This window comes from Quercus lobata, chromosome 4, assembly GCF_001633185.2.
Source record: "Quercus lobata isolate SW786 chromosome 4, ValleyOak3.0 Primary Assembly, whole genome shotgun sequence".
NCBI lineage: Eukaryota > Viridiplantae > Streptophyta > Magnoliopsida > Fagales > Fagaceae > Quercus > Quercus lobata.
In genome coordinates this window covers 9,099,036-9,108,593 of record NC_044907.1, presented here as the reverse complement: position 1 = coordinate 9,108,593, position 9,558 = coordinate 9,099,036, and the positions used below count along the sequence as shown (strand labels likewise).

Below are 9,558 nucleotides of genomic sequence, written 5' to 3'. Positions count from 1 at the left end.
GAGAGATTTGAAATTATAATAAAGTAATTAAATTCACCATTTTCGAATAGCTTGAACTTTTGAAAGAATATCATTAATTTATCAATGAAACACAAACGCACAATCAAACTTAATTAGCTATAACACCTAAATGAACTGGACCAAAGTTTTTCCCATAAAACACAATTTATCATCAATTCCAAAGTAAAATTCTGGTGCTGAATGTTGAAGCATTTTCTTTCCTAATCATGTCCTCTAATTGATTCTTTTTTCCTCCCCTTCTTTCTTATTGACTTTCACATTTTTTTTTAAGGCCCTTGATATAATTATGTAAATTATTTGCATCTGCCATCAGAAATGTATTATTTATTTATTCTTTCACCCACCGATAAGAACAGTCGAGCAGCTCTATCTCTTTTTCTATTTTTTTGCCTGCTAATTTTAGTTCTTTAAATATTGGAGAAAGGATCATTGAAACAAAGCAAATCTAATTCTTTATCCGATCAGAACTCACTGCCAACTGCAGAACCTTGACAATAGAGATCCTGCAGAACTTTGAACGAGTTTATACTTTATACTACTGGTGGAGGTCGTATATAGGAATAGTAGTACTTAAACAAGTTGCCTATATCATAACCTAGTCTTTTCATTATAAAGAATATTTTAATAGGAAGAGGTCACTTGCAAAATTGAATTGAAAAAATTTTGGGGACCTGTACAGTATGTAATATTTCCAAATCATTGGATTGGCAAATTGTTTTGCTGAACATATATACTTCACTAATTTAGGGGGCATGAAGATTAGGTGCACTGTTATCGAGCCACCGGTCATAATGGTCACCTTGAAATCAAGACAATACTTAGCTCTAATTGTTTTTGTGAAATGCAAACGATCAACCAATGCCTATAATGTAGCATATTGTTTGAGGTCTGCAAGTAGCATATTGTTTAAGTAGAGCAGCACATACAATTTGTCATAGAATATGTGAGCAGTGTACCTAGTCAAAGTCACCAGGTATGAACTCGCAGATGATAAACTATTTACAGAGTCTTAACATCAAAATAATCTGAACTGGTACATGATGGATTGAATTTGATAAGAGCAAGTACCGACCACCCATGAGATGCTTGTGATTATTACAAAAAGTCATACATGGCCAAATGGGCTTACACCAAAATATATTATTTTATCTTTATCGCAACATAACATCCAAGCAATCTAAACAGGGTCTTGTATGTATTGATCGTTCTTCGTAAGCTGTCTTCCCCGCAAACGATCTTTCTCATCTAGTTATCTATCTTTACTTGTCTAAAGAGTGACCATTTAGCATTCATTCACCTGCTAGTGTGCAATGGCGGAAGGAGCTCTCATCAAAGTTGCTGAGGGAATCATTGGGCAATTGGAAAACCTAGCACTCAAAGAGATTGGATTGCTATGGGGTGTCAAAGCTGAGCTTGAAAAGCTTGGGAACACGGTTTCAACAATTGAAGCTGTGCTTCTGGATGCAGAGGAGCAACAGTGGCAGAATCATACCATCAAGAATTGGTTGGGAAAGATGAAAGATGTACTATATGAAGCGGATGACTTGCTGGATGGCTTTTCCACTGATGTTTTACGACAAGAAGTAATGACCCAGAACAAGATGCCAAAAGAGGTACGCATCTCCTTTTCCAAATCAAATCAGCTTGCATATGGTTTTAAAATGGGTCATAAGATTAAGGCAATTAGGGAGAGGTTAGATGTCATTGCAGCTGATAGGAGGTTCCACTTAGAGGAACGTCCTAGGGAGACACAAGTCAATAGGGTAAGGGAGACTCATTATTTTGTACGTGTTGAAGATGTTATTGGGAAAGAGAACGATAAGAAGGTGATCGTGGACTATTTATTAGATTTCAATATTGAAGAGTATGCGTCAATTCTTCCGATAGTTGGAATCGGAGGTCTAGGGAAGACCACATTAGCTCAATTGGTATTCAATGAAGAAAAAATGCAAAAACATTTTGATAAAAAATTGTGGTTGTTCGTCTCTAATGATTTTGATGTAAAAATAATTGTTGAGAAAATCCTAGAATCTGCAAAAGGAAAGAAACCAGAAAACCTTGAAATGAACACATTGATAAATGATCTTCAAAAAGAAATTGATGGAAAGAGATATTTACTTGTATTAGACGATGTGTGGAATGATGATTCACAAAAATGGGATAGTTTAAAAAGACTTCTACTAAGTGGTGAAAGAGGTAGTAGAATATTGGTGACTACACGTGAGGAGAAGGTTGCAAAGATTTCATAAACTATTGAAACATACTTTTTAAGGGGTTTAAATGAAGAGGAGTCGTGGTCTTTATTTAAGCAAAAGGCATTTGAAAAAGGACAAGAACCAGAAAATTTAAGAATTAAGGAAACTGGAATGGAAATTGTTAGAAAGTGCAAAGGAATTCCACTCGCCATAAAGACTATAGGAAGCCTATTGTACTTCAAAAACTCAAAACAAGAATGGTTGTCCTTCAAGAATAAGGATTTTTCAAATGTAAATAAAAAGGAAACAAGTATCCTACCAACACTTAAGTTGAGTTATGATCAATATCCCATCACATTTGAAACAATGCTTTGCTTATTGTAGTTTATTTCAAAAGGATTACCAGATTGAAAAGGAGATGTTGATTAAGCTATGGAGGGCACAAGGTTTCGTTAAACTGTCAAGTCAAAATCAATGTTTAGAAGATGTTGGTCATGAGTATTTTATGGAATTACTTTGGAGATCATTCTTTCAAGAAGTTGAAGAAAATTGGTGGGATGATGTACCTAAATTCAAAATACATAATCTCATGCATGATTTGGCAATATTAGTAGTTGGAATAGAGAACATCACTTTTGATATAAACTAGTCGCGGTCCCGCGCGTTGCGCGAGATAGTTTTTTTAGGGTGCTATTATTTAGTTAATTTTTACAATTAGGACTAATTTAATAAAGAATAATGTATTTTATAACTATACTATAGGAAAAATCACACAAGTAATATATATATATAAATATTGTTGTATCAAATGAAAGCAATATAATTTTTCTCAAGAATTCAAAAGGTAAGTTAGTGAAAATATTCAATTTTTAATAAAACTTATTTATAACATTTTGTGTATCATTAAAAAGTATATAAAATTTAGAAATTATTCTTTTAGTTTTAAACAAACTTTCTCAAACCCAATTTTCTCTACCCTATACACCAAAAAATATATCTAAAAAAATTAATAAAACTCAACAAAACTATAGTTTAAAATAAAAAGAAAGAGAAAAATAAAAATCACATCATAATCAAACTCCTTCTCAATATGTAAAACATATCAAATGTGAAACATATCAAACTCCTTCTCAATATCCAATGCACAATCAAATTAAATTTTTTTAATAAGTTACGCAATAGAAATAGATGGTTGATTCTAAGCAAAAGTGCTAGTTGTAGCTTTATACATGATGATTTTTTAACTCTTTTACCTTAATAATATAAAAATAACATAAAAAATAAAATAAAAATAAATCAATAAACCAAGAGTACAATTCCAAATGGGAAAAAATTAAGGAAAATTTTTGAAAAGAAGAAGAAGAAGTATTGTGTAAATATTGTCATAATCTAATCCAATATTTGAATATGTTTTCTTAAAAATCTTCAAAAATATACTAATGAGATATGGAAGATGAAGAGTAATATCAGATATTCGTAAACGCTTAAAATAGTTACTCAAATATTTAGGAACATCCTATAAAAAAGACACAATTTGCTACTAATTTGTTAAACAAAATATTTACAAATAGTGAAAGGAAACTACACAAAACCCATCTTCTTCAACTGCACAAACTATTTTTCATCATATTGTCCTGATTATCATTTTCCAAATAAACTAAAACCTAAAAACAACATAAAATAGGACATATTATAATATGATTTTTCTCCAAATTAGGTCAATAACAAACACCATTGAGTATAAACCTCTAGCAGGAGATCTATAACACGCTTGATTTGGATTCCTCCTATGGGGTAGTTGTCAGGTTATATCTTTTCTACCATCAAATATTAAGCAAGACTTGTGAATACCATTTTATAGATTTTTTGTTTTGTTTTGTTTTGTTTTGTTTTTTTATTCTTCATTGATTTTATTTTTCAGTTATAAACATCTAAATTAAAATAAATGAACATGTAAATGCAAAATTATATGTAAAGTTAAAACCGCTCAAGATGAATATGTATAGAATTTTTTTTTTGATTTTTTATTGATTTATTATTTAGTTATAACATCATAATTAAAGTAGATGAATATGTAAAGTTAAAACCACCTAAGATGAATTTGTAAAACCAATATATTTATATATTTAATATTGTCAAAAAAATTAAAGGTAAAAAATAATAAGAAAAAGAATAATAATGTGACGGATGAGGTGGCTCAATAAGAGTGTAGCAATAACAAATGTCATGCTTCAGCTTTTATATATATATATATATATATATATAAGAGTAACTCTAAATAATATTAAATAATAACGGCATAATATAATAATTAAATAATAACAAATCTACCTTATATATGTCGGGAAAAAAATATATATTTACCTCAAATCCCAAATCTTTACTATGCCATTCTTAGAACCTACATACATCCAACTTCAATCACATTGAAGCCCCATTGCCATCACATTATTGGTATGTTAATCATAGCTCATCACCAACCATGTTATTAGAGATAAGTGTCCACATTAGCATTTGGAAAGATAAATGTAAAACACTATAAAAAAAATGTAAGACTAAACTATTTTGTTTTTTCTTTTATAAGTAAAAGTAAGACTACTTGTGGAAGTGACATACTCACTGAGGGTAGTTTGATTGAACATCAAACCATCGAATATGCGAATTATTAGCTATAGCCAGGTAGTGTGTATCTTGGATTATTTCAAGCCAATTAACATATCATGCACATCATATATGGCATATCAAATCCAACTTGAAAAATTTAGAAGCATCAAGCATTACAAAAGAAATTGTAAAGAAAGAAGGAAGACAATTGAGTTTTACTTTGTTTTATTATTTGGATTTGTCATATTAAAAAGTGCCCTAAAATATGAAAAAACATATGCTGAAAAATAATTTTTTTTGTTTAACTTATATTTCTAATTACTTATTGCAATACAAAATTCAAAAAAGAAACAAAGAAACAAAAAAAACTGTTGAACTTATGGTAACAAATAAAATATAGAATAAAAGGGGGAAAAAAGACATAAATTACTGCTCATGTCAAACATGGTCCCAATTTGATTACTACTAACAAAATATAATAGAGGTATTATACAAATTAGAGATATTACCTTTTGGTGGAAACCATTGCCAATCGAAATGGAGATCCTACTCAATATATAGCTCTCATCAAGCATGAAATCTACGTAATGAATGAATATGTTAATATAAAAAGAAATCTCATCTCCCTTGACGTTGGCATCCTACTATTGCAAGGCTCTCTTCAGCACTTGGGGCATCCTTCTCTAGGTTGGCATTGTCACCTTTGAAGCCACTAAACATTGTGCTCTTTCGCAATTGAAGGCATCACCTACAATGTCACCACACCAGAATGGTATTGTTTGTTTTATACTCCATATAGCAAAGAAAACGTTTTGGTATAATATTAAATGACTAAGGAAATGATTGGAGGAGACGAAATGATCACTGTCTTTTCATATATACAACGGAGTCAACTGTTATAACATACAAATAAATGTTTTATAAAAGTTTTAAAAATTACGAATAAATGGAAAACCAAAATTAAAGTCTGACTGACTCTTTGAAAATGAAAAAAAAAATATTAATAGATGGATAGTGATAATAATCATTTTCTCTTTTAAGAAGAAATGATACGTTTCATAGTAGAATTTCCTTTTCTTTTTTTCTTTTTAAATAAAATTTAGTTAACTTATGGTGGTAGTGCAAAAGACCATCTTGTATCCCATGCTATTGACATTAAAACTAAAATTTAATGTTGAAAGGAACTTTGAATATAGACAATAGAGTTTATGGTGGAGTGTAGTGCATCATATTGGCCACAAAAATTAATTTTGCAATGGAAAACTAATAGAGTTTGTTCAACTTATGGTAACAAATAAAATATAGAATATAGAATAAAAGGGGAAAAAAAGACATAAATTACTGCTCATGTCAAACATGGTCCCAATTTGATTACTACTAACAAAAATATAATAGAGGTATTATACAAATTAGAGATATTACCTTTTGGTGGAAACCATTGCCAGTGGAAATGGAGATCCTACTCAATATATAGCTCTCATCAAGCATGAAATCTACGTAATGAATGAATATGTTAATATAAAAAGAAATCTCATCTCCCTTGACGTTGGCATCCTACTATTGCAATGCTCTCTTTAGCACTTGGGGCATCCTTCTCTAGGTTGGCATTGTCACCTTTGAAGCCACTAAACATTGTGCTCTCTCGCAGTTGAAGGCATCACTTGCAATGTCACCACAGCAGAATGGTATTGTTTGTTTTATACTCCATATAGCAAAGAAAAAGTTTTGGTATAATATTAAATAACTAAGGAAATGATTGGAGGAGACGAAATGATCACTGTCTTTTCATATACACAACGGAATCAACTGTTATAACATACAAATAAATGTTTTATAAAAGTTTTAAAAATTACAAATAAATGGAAAACCAAAATTAAAGTCTGACTAACTCTTTGAAAATGAAAAAAAAAAAAATATTAATAGATGGATAGTGATAATAGTCATTTTCTCTTTTAAGAAGAAATGATATGTTTCATAGTAGAATTTCCTTTTCTTTTTTTCTTTTTAAATAAAATTTAGTTAACTTACGGTGGTAGTGCAAAAGACCACCTCGTATCCCATGCTATTCACATTAAAACTAAAATTTAATGTTGAAAGGAACTTTGAATATAGACAATAGAGTTTATGGTGGAGTGTAGTGCATCATATTGGCCACGAAAAAATTAATTTTGTAATGGAAAACTAATAGAGTTTGTAAACCAAAAAAAAAAAATTAGTGACGTGGCCGATGATGTGGCTCAACAGAAATGTAGCAACAATAATTGCTACACTTCAGCTTTTAGATATATATAGATGGGGAAAAAATTGGTGAAAAAACTCATCACGTCTCATTTGGTTTTAATTTAGGCTCATCATTGAAAATTCCAACCTTCTTGTTTAAAGCAAATAGGATGAGAACATTTCTTTTGCCAAGTCAAGCTTGGCATCCATGTCAAGTGGTATGGAACCAATCACAAGTATGGAACCGATCAACTTGTGATACATTTGTTTCAAGTTTTAAGTTCTTGCACCTGTTAGATTTGAATGGCACTGGCATTAGCAGTGTGCCACACTCTATTGGAAAGTTGAAGCTTTTAAGATATCTTGATCTTCAGGGAACAATTACATAAAAATGCTTCCTAATTTCATTACAAGGTTGCACAATTTGGAGACATTAAATCTCTCTTGTTGTAGAGGACTAATAGAATTGCTGAAAATTTTTACTAAATTAGTCAATCATAGGCATCTTAACATTGATGGGTGCTGGAGTTTGACTCATATGCCACTAGGACTTGGGCAATTGACTAATCTCCAGTCACTAGCTAAGTATGTGTTGAGTACGGACTCTAGGCGTGGAACTTCATGGATTAAACCATCTGAGAGAAAATCTTAGGATTAAAAGTCTGAGACATGATAAAGATACTGAATTAGAATGTAAGGCTACAAGTTTGAAAGATAAGCAACACCTTGAAGGCTTAGCATTAGAGTGGATAAAAGGAGATGTCGATGAAGTGGATGTTGGGAAGCTTTGGAACAACCCTTAATCTTAAACATTTGGAATTATAAGGCTACATGGGTGTGAGATATCCAAGTTCGCTTTTGTCACTAAAATACCTCATACACCTAATGTCAATTTCAATTAAGAAATGCCAAATTGTGCCACCATTGTATCAATTTCCTTCTCTTGAATTGATAACTTTCCTTCTCCAGAGTATGTATCACTGATATCCAAGAGTGTTAACCTTCCATCCCTAGAGTTCCTTCAAATTAGGTATTGTCCTAATCTAAAGGGATGGTGGAAGAGGAGGAGGGACACCAACAAGGTGGATGATGATGATGATGATAATTATGGGGTATTATCAATGATAGCAATCTTGAAGGCAAATAATTCTCCACCTTCATTTGCTCGTCTTTCTTCTCTAAGTATTTATCATTGCCCTAAACTGTATTCCATGACTATATTTCCCTATCTTGAAGAACTATATTTGGGGAACTCTAATTTGAGGCCATTGGAGCAAACAATATCGATGGGAATGATAAGTATGGCATCTTCAGAAAACCCAACAACAACAACAACAACAAAAACAATAGCAGAGTCAATCTCTTCTACTCGTAGTAGTTGTTGTTGTTCTTCTTCTTCTTCAACACTTACCGCCTCATTCGCCCCTCTCTCCAAATTAAAATCTTTGTGTATTAGTCTAATGGAAGGCAATGATGGTCTTCTCCTTCAAACTATACAACATCTCACTGCACTTGAGAAGCTTGTGTTATTTAATTATAATGAGGATGGGATGGAATTGGAATGGCAATGCCTAAGGAAGCTTCAAAATCTAAGATTGTATGATCATCCAAAATTGGCCTCTCTTTTAGTGGGACTTCAACAGGCCACCTCTTTGCGAAATCTCAAGATTTCAAATTGTCCGAGTTTGAAGACTTTGTTGAAATGGATCTACAACATCATATCTCTTCAATCACTTGAGATTTGGGATTGCCCCAATTTGACATCATTGCCTGGCCTTATGTATTTGAAGACACTAACAATTTGGAATTGTCCCATCTTAGTGGAAAGATGCAAGAGTGATGATTGGCTTGCCCACATCCAAAACTTGGTTGGAGACCTAGCTCGACCAAAAGAAGAAGATTCAAGTATTGAATTTCATTATGTGAACAAAATAAAATAAAAATCATCTTCTGCACCCACTTTAAATTTATAGCTAATTTTTTCCTTGATTATTGATTTTCATTATGCAGAACAAATTGGAAAAGGAAGAAGAAGAATAAGAAGAAGAAGAAGGAATATGAACTTAAAAATCAATTCTTTACCAAAATATTAGGGTTTTGAAGTTGTTTAACAAGTCAATAAATCAGTGGTAATTAATTATCGAGCAGTGGTTTCTTGTTTTCTTTGTTAGCTAATAGAACTTTCATTCCTCACATGCTTTCTTCACATATTAGGAGAAAGAATATGGCAAATCATTCATATATTTCTTCATTCAAATAAATACATCATTGTTTCTCAAACCAAGTTGATGTGGTGATGAATTTTGGATGTTTTATTTCTCATCTTGTTAGAGTGAAAATCAGCACTTGGCGATATTGCGATAATATTTATGGGAGAAGTATATCTAGTAACAACATTGCAGAATTAGCTTATCTAGGTATGTTTTTTGTTTGAATTCTTTGTCACTCATAAACTCAAATGTGTTTTTATTTCCATAAAAGAAAATTGTATTTTTTTTTCTAATATAACTGACGGATT

General features: G+C 31.4%; 1 pseudogene; it reads left to right on the top strand.

Annotated features, from left to right (window-relative positions):
• Positions 1 to 1,331: 1,331 nt before the first annotated feature.
• LOC115984534 lies at positions 1,332 to 9,080 on the top strand (annotated as a pseudogene).
• The last annotated feature ends 478 nt before the right edge of the window (positions 9,081 to 9,558 follow it).